Source organism: Dromaius novaehollandiae, chromosome 6 (assembly GCF_036370855.1).
Source record: "Dromaius novaehollandiae isolate bDroNov1 chromosome 6, bDroNov1.hap1, whole genome shotgun sequence".
In the NCBI taxonomy this organism is placed as follows: Eukaryota; Metazoa; Chordata; class Aves; order Casuariiformes; family Dromaiidae; genus Dromaius; species Dromaius novaehollandiae.
In genome coordinates, this window is record NC_088103.1 from 14,617,007 (window position 1) to 14,630,856 (window position 13,850).

Sequence of the window (13,850 nt, forward strand, 5' to 3'; positions counted from 1 at the left end):
GCACCCATTACACCCTATGTTATGACAACAGAGCAGATGAAGCGCAGAAAGGGATGTGCATGACCAACAAGCAGGGTGTACCTTGAACTCAGCAGGTGATGCTTTCCTTTCCTGGCAGAGGAATTCCAGCATGGCCCCCCTTCAGTCTTTCATGCCACTACTGAAAGAACTCCTCTCAGAAAGGTAGAATATGTGTCTGGTCCTTTGCAGCATCCCTTAGAGCACCACCTTATTTCTCCATGGGTTTGGTGCCAGGAACATGTACATAGAGCACACTTCTGCCAGCACAGAGTACATAAGGCATGATTTCTGTACCCTTGTCCTTTCATCGGGTCAGTCTATGAAGCAGTAGAGGCTTCTGAAGCCGAATACAAAGAAAAACTTTGCCTCCTGATTTAGAGTCTGTCTGTAGAACAGAATTTCCTGCTCTAATTTTGATTCTGTATCTGGAAAAGGATATTGACACATTGTTTTAAACTGCCCCTCTGAGCCTGTGATCACTGTGAATATTTAGTTATGTACTGTTTTTGTGATCTGTAATGCTCCCTCTTCCTCCAACCTTGAGCCTCTTCTGACTGGAAGGTTTTTATTAGATAAAATTCTGAAGTATTTTATAAAGTTGATATATTTTGATTATACTGTTTCTGACATTTCAGTACATTTTCAGCTACAAGCCAGGCTAAAATACATGTCACTATTCAGACTAGAAAGCTGACCAGTCAATGATGATAACCTTATGTGTTCTTTCTGTTCAAGGGCTCTGAAAGCACTACCAGAGGAAGGCTAATACTGTTTCTCTGGGGAGAAAAGCGAAACAAAACAGGAATGTCTTGTCCCTCATTACAAAATACTCTGGGAGCAGAAGCAAGCATGGGAGCCCTTTTTTTGACACTGCATTGAGAAAATCTTGTTGCTAGCCTTAAGTGATGATATCTCAGAAGTGGTGCTGAATATTAGAGTGGATCAGAAAAACAGTAATTTTTGTATCTTGAAAAATAACTGGGGGATTTAAAAATAAAATTGTGACATACTACAAAGCAAATCCAAAACTTTCTTGAAACAGAATTGAAAAAGCTTTTTTGTTAGTTTATGGATGAAATGAATTTGCAATGAACTGCAGTCTCAGCGTAGGTGAGCAACAGAATCTTTACAAAACAAACACATTGGAGCATTTCCAGTGTTTGTGGTTGAGCACTGTAAATATTTCGTTTTACTCCTGGAACAGCATTTTCCAATGCAATGCTATACAAAGCAGAACTGTGAGGGTGAGCTCTACTGAAGAAGCTACAAACACTTTCAAATAGTTAGAACAGTTCTATGAACTACATAACTGCTGTTCCTGCACATTGTAATGAAAGCGAGAGCTGCTGAATGTGCTGTTTTTCTTCTGTGCTCGCACTTGCACTCCGTACGGACCAATACTGATAGCAGAGGGCTATTATCGATGCCGATGGATATCGATGCCTATCGATAGGTGTGGAATTGGACAGGCTTCGATGGCCCTCGATATCGAGAGGTATCGATGTCGAGACTCCTTCGATGCCTAATTAGGATAGGATTGGCCCCGTCGCAAAAGCTAAAATGCCCGTCGAGATCGAGAGCTCTCGATAGGCATCGATAGTTGTGCCTGCCTCTCGATATCGAAGCCTGCCCCCGGCAATGGAAATCGAGAGGCGTCGATGCCTCCCGGGAGCCAGTGCCATGGATACGGATGGTGGCATCGCTCGAGAGGCCTGTCGAGCTGGGGAGGTAGCGCACGCTGTCGTCGGGGCCGGCCGGCGACGGCTATGGAGAACTCTGGCCGCCTGGTGCGATCGATCCCGATCGACAGCTATGGAAACCCGTAGGCCTCGATGCCTGTGGCGATGGAGAGCTTTGATGCAGAGCGAGAGGGCTCGCTGTCTCTGGATGTCGTTCCCGAGCGATAGGTATGGCAATCAATGCTCCTGAAGGGCCGTCGATCCCGAAAACGGTCAATGTCGATAGGCCTCGGCGCCTCGCAAGAGCGACACGGCCCACAGAGCAAAAGCTGTGCGTGCCTCTGGCGATCGGCACCTCCCGATGCCTATCGATAGGCCTCGATATCCATCGGCATCGATATTATCGATGCCGATGGATATCGAGGCCTATCGACAGGTGCGGAATTGGACAGGCTTCGATGGCCCTCGATATCGAGAGGTATCGATGTCGAGACTCCTTCGATGCCTAATTAGGATAGGATTGGCCCCGTCGCAAAAGCTAAAATGCCCGTCGAGATCGAGAGCTCTCGATAGGCATCGATAGTTGTGCCTGCCTCTCGATATCGATGCCTGCCCCCGGCAATGGAAATCGAGAGGCGTCGATGCCTCCCGGGAGCCAGTGCCATGGATACGGATGGTGGCATCGCTCGAGAGGCCTGTCGAGCTGGGGAGGTAGCGCACGCTGTCGTCGGGGCCGGCCGGCGACGGCTATGGAGAACTCTGGCCGCCTGGTGCGATCGATCCCGATCGACAGCTATGGAAACCCGTAGGCCTCGATGCCTGTGGCGATGGAGAGCTTTGATGCAGAGCGAGAGGGCTCGCTGTCTCTGGATGTCGTTCCCGAGCGATAGGTATGGCAATCAATGCTCCTGAAGGGCCGTCGATCCCGAAAACGGTCAATGTCGATAGGCCTCGGCGCCTCGCAAGAGCGACACGGCCCACAGAGCAAAAGCTGTGCGTGCCTCTGGCGATCGGCACCTCCCGATGCCTATCGATAGGCCTCGATATCCATCGGCATCGATATTATCGATGCCGATGGATATCGAGGCCTATCGATAGGTGCGGAATTGGACAGGCTTCGATGGCCCTCGATATCGAGAGGTATCGATGTCGAGACTCCTTCGATGCCTAATTAGGATAGGATTGGCCCCGTCGCAAAAGCTAAAATGCCCGTCGAGATCGAGAGCTCTCGATAGGCATCGATAGTTGTGCCTGCCTCTCGATATCGATGCCTGCCCCCGGCAATGGAAATCGAGAGGCGTCGATGCCTCCCGGGAGCCAGTGCCATGGATACGGATGGTGGCATCGCTCGAGAGGCCTGTCGAGCTGGGGAGGTAGCGCACGCTGTCGTCGGGGCCGGCCGGCGACGGCTATGGAGAACTCTGGCCGCCTGGTGCGATCGATCCCGATCGACAGCTATGGAAACCCGTAGGCCTCGATGCCTGTGGCGATGGAGAGCTTTGATGCAGAGCGAGAGGGCTCGCTGTCTCTGGATGTCGTTCCCGAGCGATAGGTATGGCAATCAATGCTCCTGAAGGGCCGTCGATCCCGAAAACGGTCAATGTCGATAGGCCTCGGCGCCTCGCAAGAGCGACACGGCCCACAGAGCAAAAGCTGTGCGTGCCTCTGGCGATCGGCACCTCCCGATGCCTATCGATAGGCCTCGATATCCATCGGCATCGATAATATCGATGCCGATGGATATCGAGGCCTATCGATAGGTGCGGAATTGGACAGGCTTCGATGGCCCTCGATATCGAGAGGTATCGATGTCGAGACTCCTTCGATGCCTAATTAGGATAGGATTGGCCCCGTCGCAAAAGCTAAAATGCCCGTCGAGATCGAGAGCTCTCGATAGGCATCGATAGTTGTGCCTGCCTCTCGATATCGAAGCCTGCCCCCGGCAATGGAAATCGAGAGGCGTCGATGCCTCCCGGGAGCCAGTGCCATGGATACGGATGGTGGCATCGCTCGAGAGGCCTGTCGAGCTGGGGAGGTAGCGCACGCTGTCGTCGGGGCCGGCCGGCGACGGCTATGGAGAACTCTGGCCGCCTGGTGCGATCGATCCCGATCGACAGCTATGGAAACCCGTAGGCCTCGATGCCTGTGGCGATGGAGAGCTTTGATGCAGAGCGAGAGGGCTCGCTGTCTCTGGATGTCGTTCCCGAGCGACAGGTATGGCAATCAATGCTCCTGAAGGGCCGTCGATCCCGAAAACGGTCAATGTCGATAGGCCTCGGCGCCTCGCAAGAGCGACACGGCCCACAGAGCAAAAGCTGTGCGTGCCTCTGGCGATCGGCACCTCCCGATGCCTATCGATAGGCCTCGATATCCATCGGCATCGATATTATCGATGCCGATGGATATCGAGGCCTATCGATAGGTGCGGAATTGGACAGGCTTCGATGGCCCTCGATATCGAGAGGTATCGATGTCGAGACTCCTTCGATGCCTAATTAGGATAGGATTGGCCCCGTCGCAAAAGCTAAAATGCCCGTCGAGATCGAGAGCTCTCGATAGGCATCGATAGTTGTGCCTGCCTCTCGATATCGAAGCCTGCCCCCGGCAATGGAAATCGAGAGGCGTCGATGCCTCCCGGGAGCCAGTGCCATGGATACGGATGGTGGCATCGCTCGAGAGGCCTGTCGAGCTGGGGAGGTAGCGCACGCTGTCGTCGGGGCCGGCCGGCGACGGCTATGGAGAACTCTGGCCGCCTGGTGCGATCGATCCCGATCGACAGCTATGGAAACCCGTAGGCCTCGATGCCTGTGGCGATGGAGAGCTTTGATGCAGAGCGAGAGGGCTCGCTGTCTCTGGATGTCGTTCCCGAGCGACAGGTATGGCAATCAATGCTCCTGAAGGGCCGTCGATCCCGAAAACGGTCAATGTCGATAGGCCTCGGCGCCTCGCAAGAGCGACACGGCCCACAGAGCAAAAGCTGTGCGTGCCTCTGGCGATCGGCACCTCCCGATGCCTATCGATAGGCCTCGATATCCATCGGCATCGATAATATCGATGCCGATGGATATCGAGGCCTATCGATAGGTGCGGAATTGGACAGGCTTCGATGGCCCTCGATATCGAGAGGTATCGATGTCGAGACTCCTTCGATGCCTAATTAGGATAGGATTGGCCCCGTCGCAAAAGCTAAAATGCCCGTCGAGATCGAGAGCTCTCGATAGGCATCGATAGTTGTGCCTGCCTCTCGATATCGATGCCTGCCCCCGGCAATGGAAATCGAGAGGCGTCGATGCCTCCCGGGAGCCAGTGCCATGGATACGGATGGTGGCATCGCTCGAGAGGCCTGTCGAGCTGGGGAGGTAGCGCACGCTGTCGTCGGGGCCGGCCGGCGACGGCTATGGAGAACTCTGGCCGCCTGGTGCGATCGATCCCGATCGACAGCTATGGAAACCCGTAGGCCTCGATGCCTGTGGCGATGGAGAGCTTTGATGCAGAGCGAGAGGGCTCGCTGTCTCTGGATGTCGTTCCCGAGCGACAGGTATGGCAATCAATGCTCCTGAAGGGCCGTCGATCCCGAAAACGGTCAATGTCGATAGGCCTCGGCGCCTCGCAAGAGCGACACGGCCCACAGAGCAAAAGCTGTGCGTGCCTCTGGCGATCGGCACCTCCCGATGCCTATCGATAGGCCTCGATATCCATCGGCATCGATATTATCGATGCCGATGGATATCGAGGCCTATCGATAGGTGCGGAATTGGACAGGCTTCGATGGCCCTCGATATCGAGAGGTATCGATGTCGAGACTCCTTCGATGCCTAATTAGGATAGGATTGGCCCCGTCGCAAAAGCTAAAATGCCCGTCGAGATCGAGAGCTCTCGATAGGCATCGATAGTTGTGCCTGCCTCTCGATATCGATGCCTGCCCCCGGCAATGGAAATCGAGAGGCGTCGATGCCTCCCGGGAGCCAGTGCCATGGATACGGATGGTGGCATCGCTCGAGAGGCCTGTCGAGCTGGGGAGGTAGCGCACGCTGTCGTCGGGGCCGGCCGGCGACGGCTATGGAGAACTCTGGCCGCCTGGTGCGATCGATCCCGATCGACAGCTATGGAAACCCGTAGGCCTCGATGCCTGTGGCGATGGAGAGCTTTGATGCAGAGCGAGAGGGCTCGCTGTCTCTGGATGTCGTTCCCGAGCGATAGGTATGGCAATCAATGCTCCTGAAGGGCCGTCGATCCCGAAAACGGTCAATGTCGATAGGCCTCGGCGCCTCGCAAGAGCGACACGGCCCACAGAGCAAAAGCTGTGCGTGCCTCTGGCGATCGGCACCTCCCGATGCCTATCGATAGGCCTCGATATCCATCGGCATCGATATTATCGATGCCGATGGATATCGAGGCCTATCGATAGGTGCGGAATTGGACAGGCTTCGATGGCCCTCGATATCGAGAGGTATCGATGTCGAGACTCCTTCGATGCCTAATTAGGATAGGATTGGCCCCGTCGCAAAAGCTAAAATGCCCGTCGAGATCGAGAGCTCTCGATAGGCATCGATAGTTGTGCCTGCCTCTCGATATCGATGCCTGCCCCCGGCAATGGAAATCGAGAGGCGTCGATGCCTCCCGGGAGCCAGTGCCATGGATACGGATGGTGGCATCGCTCGAGAGGCCTGTCGAGCTGGGGAGGTAGCGCACGCTGTCGTCGGGGCCGGCCGGCGACGGCTATGGAGAACTCTGGCCGCCTGGTGCGATCGATCCCGATCGACAGCTATGGAAACCCGTAGGCCTCGATGCCTGTGGCGATGGAGAGCTTTGATGCAGAGCGAGAGGGCTCGCTGTCTCTGGATGTCGTTCCCGAGCGATAGGTATGGCAATCAATGCTCCTGAAGGGCCGTCGATCCCGAAAACGGTCAATGTCGATAGGCCTCGGCGCCTCGCAAGAGCGACACGGCCCACAGAGCAAAAGCTGTGCGTGCCTCTGGCGATCGGCACCTCCCGATGCCTATCGATAGGCCTCGATATCCATCGGCATCGATATTATCGATGCCGATGGATATCGAGGCCTATCGATAGGTGCGGAATTGGACAGGCTTCGATGGCCCTCGATATCGAGAGGTATCGATGTCGAGACTCCTTCGATGCCTAATTAGGATAGGATTGGCCCCGTCGCAAAAGCTAAAATGCCCGTCGAGATCGAGAGCTCTCGATAGGCATCGATAGTTGTGCCTGCCTCTCGATATCGATGCCTGCCCCCGGCAATGGAAATCGAGAGGCGTCGATGCCTCCCGGGAGCCAGTGCCATGGATACGGATGGTGGCATCGCTCGAGAGGCCTGTCGAGCTGGGGAGGTAGCGCACGCTGTCGTCGGGGCCGGCCGGCGACGGCTATGGAGAACTCTGGCCGCCTGGTGCGATCGATCCCGATCGACAGCTATGGAAACCCGTAGGCCTCGATGCCTGTGGCGATGGAGAGCTTTGATGCAGAGCGAGAGGGCTCGCTGTCTCTGGATGTCGTTCCCGAGCGATAGGTATGGCAATCAATGCTCCTGAAGGGCCGTCGATCCCGAAAACGGTCAATGTCGATAGGCCTCGGCGCCTCGCAAGAGCGACACGGCCCACAGAGCAAAAGCTGTGCGTGCCTCTGGCGATCGGCACCTCCCGATGCCTATCGATAGGCCTCGATATCCATCGGCATCGATAATATCGATGCCGATGGATATTGAGGCCTATCGATAGGTGCGGAATTGGACAGGCTTCGATGGCCCTCGATATCGAGAGGTATCGATGTCGAGACTCCTTCGATGCCTAATTAGGATAGGATTGGCCCCGTCGCAAAAGCTAAAATGCCCGTCGAGATCGAGAGCTCTCGATAGGCATCGATAGTTGTGCCTGCCTCTCGATATCGATGCCTGCCCCCGGCAATGGAAATCGAGAGGCGTCGATGCCTCCCGGGAGCCAGTGCCATGGATACGGATGGTGGCATCGCTCGAGAGGCCTGTCGAGCTGGGGAGGTAGCGCACGCTGTCGTCGGGGCCGGCCGGCGACGGCTATGGAGAACTCTGGCCGCCTGGTGCGATCGATCCCGATCGACAGCTATGGAAACCCGTAGGCCTCGATGCCTGTGGCGATGGAGAGCTTTGATGCAGAGCGAGAGGGCTCGCTGTCTCTGGATGTCGTTCCCGAGCGACAGGTATGGCAATCAATGCTCCTGAAGGGCCGTCGATCCCGAAAACGGTCAATGTCGATAGGCCTCGGCGCCTCGCAAGAGCGACACGGCCCACAGAGCAAAAGCTGTGCGTGCCTCTGGCGATCGGCACCTCCCGATGCCTATCGATAGGCCTCGATATCCATCGGCATCGATATTATCGATGCCGATGGATATCGAGGCCTATCGATAGGTGCGGAATTGGACAGGCTTCGATGGCCCTCGATATCGAGAGGTATCGATGTCGAGACTCCTTCGATGCCTAATTAGGATAGGATTGGCCCCGTCGCAAAAGCTAAAATGCCCGTCGAGATCGAGAGCTCTCGATAGGCATCGATAGTTGTGCCTGCCTCTCGATATCGATGCCTGCCCCCGGCAATGGAAATCGAGAGGCGTCGATGCCTCCCGGGAGCCAGTGCCATGGATACGGATGGTGGCATCGCTCGAGAGGCCTGTCGAGCTGGGGAGGTAGCGCACGCTGTCGTCGGGGCCGGCCGGCGACGGCTATGGAGAACTCTGGCCGCCTGGTGCGATCGATCCCGATCGACAGCTATGGAAACCCGTAGGCCTCGATGCCTGTGGCGATGGAGAGCTTTGATGCAGAGCGAGAGGGCTCGCTGTCTCTGGATGTCGTTCCCGAGCGACAGGTATGGCAATCAATGCTCCTGAAGGGCCGTCGATCCCGAAAACGGTCAATGTCGATAGGCCTCGGCGCCTCGCAAGAGCGACACGGCCCACAGAGCAAAAGCTGTGCGTGCCTCTGGCGATCGGCACCTCCCGATGCCTATCGATAGGCCTCGATATCCATCGGCATCGATATTATCGATGCCGATGGATATCGAGGCCTATCGATAGGTGCGGAATTGGACAGGCTTCGATGGCCCTCGATATCGAGAGGTATCGATGTCGAGACTCCTTCGATGCCTAATTAGGATAGGATTGGCCCCGTCGCAAAAGCTAAAATGCCCGTCGAGATCGAGAGCTCTCGATAGGCATCGATAGTTGTGCCTGCCTCTCGATATCGATGCCTGCCCCCGGCAATGGAAATCGAGAGGCGTCGATGCCTCCCGGGAGCCAGTGCCATGGATACGGATGGTGGCATCGCTCGAGAGGCCTGTCGAGCTGGGGAGGTAGCGCACGCTGTCGTCGGGGCCGGCCGGCGACGGCTATGGAGAACTCTGGCCGCCTGGTGCGATCGATCCCGATCGACAGCTATGGAAACCCGTAGGCCTCGATGCCTGTGGCGATGGAGAGCTTTGATGCAGAGCGAGAGGGCTCGCTGTCTCTGGATGTCGTTCCCGAGCGATAGGTATGGCAATCAATGCTCCTGAAGGGCCGTCGATCCCGAAAACGGTCAATGTCGATAGGCCTCGGCGCCTCGCAAGAGCGACACGGCCCACAGAGCAAAAGCTGTGCGTGCCTCTGGCGATCGGCACCTCCCGATGCCTATCGATAGGCCTCGATATCCATCGGCATCGATATTATCGATGCCGATGGATATCGAGGCCTATCGATAGGTGCGGAATTGGACAGGCTTCGATGGCCCTCGATATCGAGAGGTATCGATGTCGAGACTCCTTCGATGCCTAATTAGGATAGGATTGGCCCCGTCGCAAAAGCTAAAATGCCCGTCGAGATCGAGAGCTCTCGATAGGCATCGATAGTTGTGCCTGCCTCTCGATATCGATGCCTGCCCCCGGCAATGGAAATCGAGAGGCGTCGATGCCTCCCGGGAGCCAGTGCCATGGATACGGATGGTGGCATCGCTCGAGAGGCCTGTCGAGCTGGGGAGGTAGCGCACGCTGTCGTCGGGGCCGGCCGGCGACGGCTATGGAGAACTCTGGCCGCCTGGTGCGATCGATCCCGATCGACAGCTATGGAAACCCGTAGGCCTCGATGCCTGTGGCGATGGAGAGCTTTGATGCAGAGCGAGAGGGCTCGCTGTCTCTGGATGTCGTTCCCGAGCGATAGGTATGGCAATCAATGCTCCTGAAGGGCCGTCGATCCCGAAAACGGTCAATGTCGATAGGCCTCGGCGCCTCGCAAGAGCGACACGGCCCACAGAGCAAAAGCTGTGCGTGCCTCTGGCGATCGGCACCTCCCGATGCCTATCGATAGGCCTCGATATCCATCGGCATCGATATTATCGATGCCGATGGATATCGAGGCCTATCGATAGGTGCGGAATTGGACAGGCTTCGATGGCCCTCGATATCGAGAGGTATCGATGTCGAGACTCCTTCGATGCCTAATTAGGATAGGATTGGCCCCGTCGCAAAAGCTAAAATGCCCGTCGAGATCGAGAGCTCTCGATAGGCATCGATAGTTGTGCCTGCCTCTCGATATCGAAGCCTGCCCCCGGCAATGGAAATCGAGAGGCGTCGATGCCTCCCGGGAGCCAGTGCCATGGATACGGATGGTGGCATCGCTCGAGAGGCCTGTCGAGCTGGGGAGGTAGCGCACGCTGTCGTCGGGGCCGGCCGGCGACGGCTATGGAGAACTCTGGCCGCCTGGTGCGATCGATCCCGATCGACAGCTATGGAAACCCGTAGGCCTCGATGCCTGTGGCGATGGAGAGCTTTGATGCAGAGCGAGAGGGCTCGCTGTCTCTGGATGTCGTTCCCGAGCGACAGGTATGGCAATCAATGCTCCTGAAGGGCCGTCGATCCCGAAAACGGTCAATGTCGATAGGCCTCGGCGCCTCGCAAGAGCGACACGGCCCACAGAGCAAAAGCTGTGCGTGCCTCTGGCGATCGGCACCTCCCGATGCCTATCGATAGGCCTCGATATCCATCGGCATCGATATTATCGATGCCGATGGATATCGAGGCCTATCGATAGGTGCGGAATTGGACAGGCTTCGATGGCCCTCGATATCGAGAGGTATCGATGTCGAGACTCCTTCGATGCCTAATTAGGATAGGATTGGCCCCGTCGCAAAAGCTAAAATGCCCGTCGAGATCGAGAGCTCTCGATAGGCATCGATAGTTGTGCCTGCCTCTCGATATCGATGCCTGCCCCCGGCAATGGAAATCGAGAGGCGTCGATGCCTCCCGGGAGCCAGTGCCATGGATACGGATGGTGGCATCGCTCGAGAGGCCTGTCGAGCTGGGGAGGTAGCGCACGCTGTCGTCGGGGCCGGCCGGCGACGGCTATGGAGAACTCTGGCCGCCTGGTGCGATCGATCCCGATCGACAGCTATGGAAACCCGTAGGCCTCGATGCCTGTGGCGATGGAGAGCTTTGATGCAGAGCGAGAGGGCTCGCTGTCTCTGGATGTCGTTCCCGAGCGATAGGTATGGCAATCAATGCTCCTGAAGGGCCGTCGATCCCGAAAACGGTCAATGTCGATAGGCCTCGGCGCCTCGCAAGAGCGACACGGCCCACAGAGCAAAAGCTGTGCGTGCCTCTGGCGATCGGCACCTCCCGATGCCTATCGATAGGCCTCGATATCCATCGGCATCGATATTATCGATGCCGATGGATATCGAGGCCTATCGATAGGTGCGGAATTGGACAGGCTTCGATGGCCCTCGATATCGAGAGGTATCGATGTCGAGACTCCTTCGATGCCTAATTAGGATAGGATTGGCCCCGTCGCAAAAGCTAAAATGCCCGTCGAGATCGAGAGCTCTCGATAGGCATCGATAGTTGTGCCTGCCTCTCGATATCGATGCCTGCCCCCGGCAATGGAAATCGAGAGGCGTCGATGCCTCCCGGGAGCCAGTGCCATGGATACGGATGGTGGCATCGCTCGAGAGGCCTGTCGAGCTGGGGAGGTAGCGCACGCTGTCGTCGGGGCCGGCCGGCGACGGCTATGGAGAACTCTGGCCGCCTGGTGCGATCGATCCCGATCGACAGCTATGGAAACCCGTAGGCCTCGATGCCTGTGGCGATGGAGAGCTTTGATGCAGAGCGAGAGGGCTCGCTGTCTCTGGATGTCGTTCCCGAGCGATAGGTATGGCAATCAATGCTCCTGAAGGGCCGTCGATCCCGAAAACGGTCAATGTCGATAGGCCTCGGCGCCTCGCAAGAGCGACACGGCCCACAGAGCAAAAGCTGTGCGTGCCTCTGGCGATCGGCACCTCCCGATGCCTATCGATAGGCCTCGATATCCATCGGCATCGATATTATCGATGCCGATGGATATCGAGGCCTATCGATAGGTGCGGAATTGGACAGGCTTCGATGGCCCTCGATATCGAGAGGTATCGATGTCGAGACTCCTTCGATGCCTAATTAGGATAGGATTGGCCCCGTCGCAAAAGCTAAAATGCCCGTCGAGATCGAGAGCTCTCGATAGGCATCGATAGTTGTGCCTGCCTCTCGATATCGATGCCTGCCCCCGGCAATGGAAATCGAGAGGCGTCGATGCCTCCCGGGAGCCAGTGCCATGGATACGGATGGTGGCATCGCTCGAGAGGCCTGTCGAGCTGGGGAGGTAGCGCACGCTGTCGTCAGGGCCGGCCGGCGACGGCTATGGAGAACTCTGGCCGCCTGGTGCGATCGATCCCGATCGACAGCTATGGAAACCCGTAGGCCTCGATGCCTGTGGCGATGGAGAGCTTTGATGCAGAGCGAGAGGGCTCGCTGTCTCTGGATGTCGTTCCCGAGCGACAGGTATGGCAATCAATGCTCCTGAAGGGCCGTCGATCCCGAAAACGGTCAATGTCGATAGGCCTCGGCGCCTCGCAAGAGCGACACGGCCCACAGAGCAAAAGCTGTGCGTGCCTCTGGCGATCGGCACCTCCCGATGCCTATCGATAGGCCTCGATATCCATCGGCATCGATATTATCGATGCCGATGGATATCGAGGCCTATCGATAGGTGCGGAATTGGACAGGCTTCGATGGCCCTCGATATCGAGAGGTATCGATGTCGAGACTCCTTCGATGCCTAATTAGGATAGGATTGGCCCCGTCGCAAAAGCTAAAATGCCCGTCGAGATCGAGAGCTCTCGATAGGCATCGATAGTTGTGCCTGCCTCTCGATATCGAAGCCTGCCCCCGGCAATGGAAATCGAGAGGCGTCGATGCCTCCCGGGAGCCAGTGCCATGGATACGGATGGTGGCATCGCTCGAGAGGCCTGTCGAGCTGGGGAGGTAGCGCACGCTGTCGTCGGGGCCGGCCGGCGACGGCTATGGAGAACTCTGGCCGCCTGGTGCGATCGATCCCGATCGACAGCTATGGAAACCCGTAGGCCTCGATGCCTGTGGCGATGGAGAGCTTTGATGCAGAGCGAGAGGGCTCGCTGTCTCTGGATGTCGTTCCCGAGCGATAGGTATGGCAATCAATGCTCCTGAAGGGCCGTCGATCCCGAAAACGGTCAATGTCGATAGGCCTCGGCGCCTCGCAAGAGCGACACGGCCCACAGAGCAAAAGCTGTGCGTGCCTCTGGCGATCGGCACCTCCCGATGCCTATCGATAGGCCTCGATATCCATCGGCATCGATAATATCGATGCCGATGGATATCGAGGCCTATCGATAGGTGCGGAATTGGACAGGCTTCGATGGCCCTCGATATCGAGAGGTATCGATGTCGAGACTCCTTCGATGCCTAATTAGGATAGGATTGGCCCCGTCGCAAAAGCTAAAATGCCCGTCGAGATCGAGAGCTCTCGATAGGCATCGATAGTTGTGCCTGCCTCTCGATATCGATGCCTGCCCCCGGCAATGGAAATCGAGAGGCGTCGATGCCTCCCGGGAGCCAGTGCCATGGATACGGATGGTGGCATCGCTCGAGAGGCCTGTCGAGCTGGGGAGGTAGCGCACGCTGTCGTCGGGGCCGGCCGGCGACGGCTATGGAGAACTCTGGCCGCCTGGTGCGATCGATCCCGATCGACAGCTATGGAAACCCGTAGGCCTCGATGCCTGTGGCGATGGAGAGCTTTGATGCAGAGCGAGAGGGCTCGCTGTCTCTGGATGTCGTTCCCGAGCGATAGGTATGG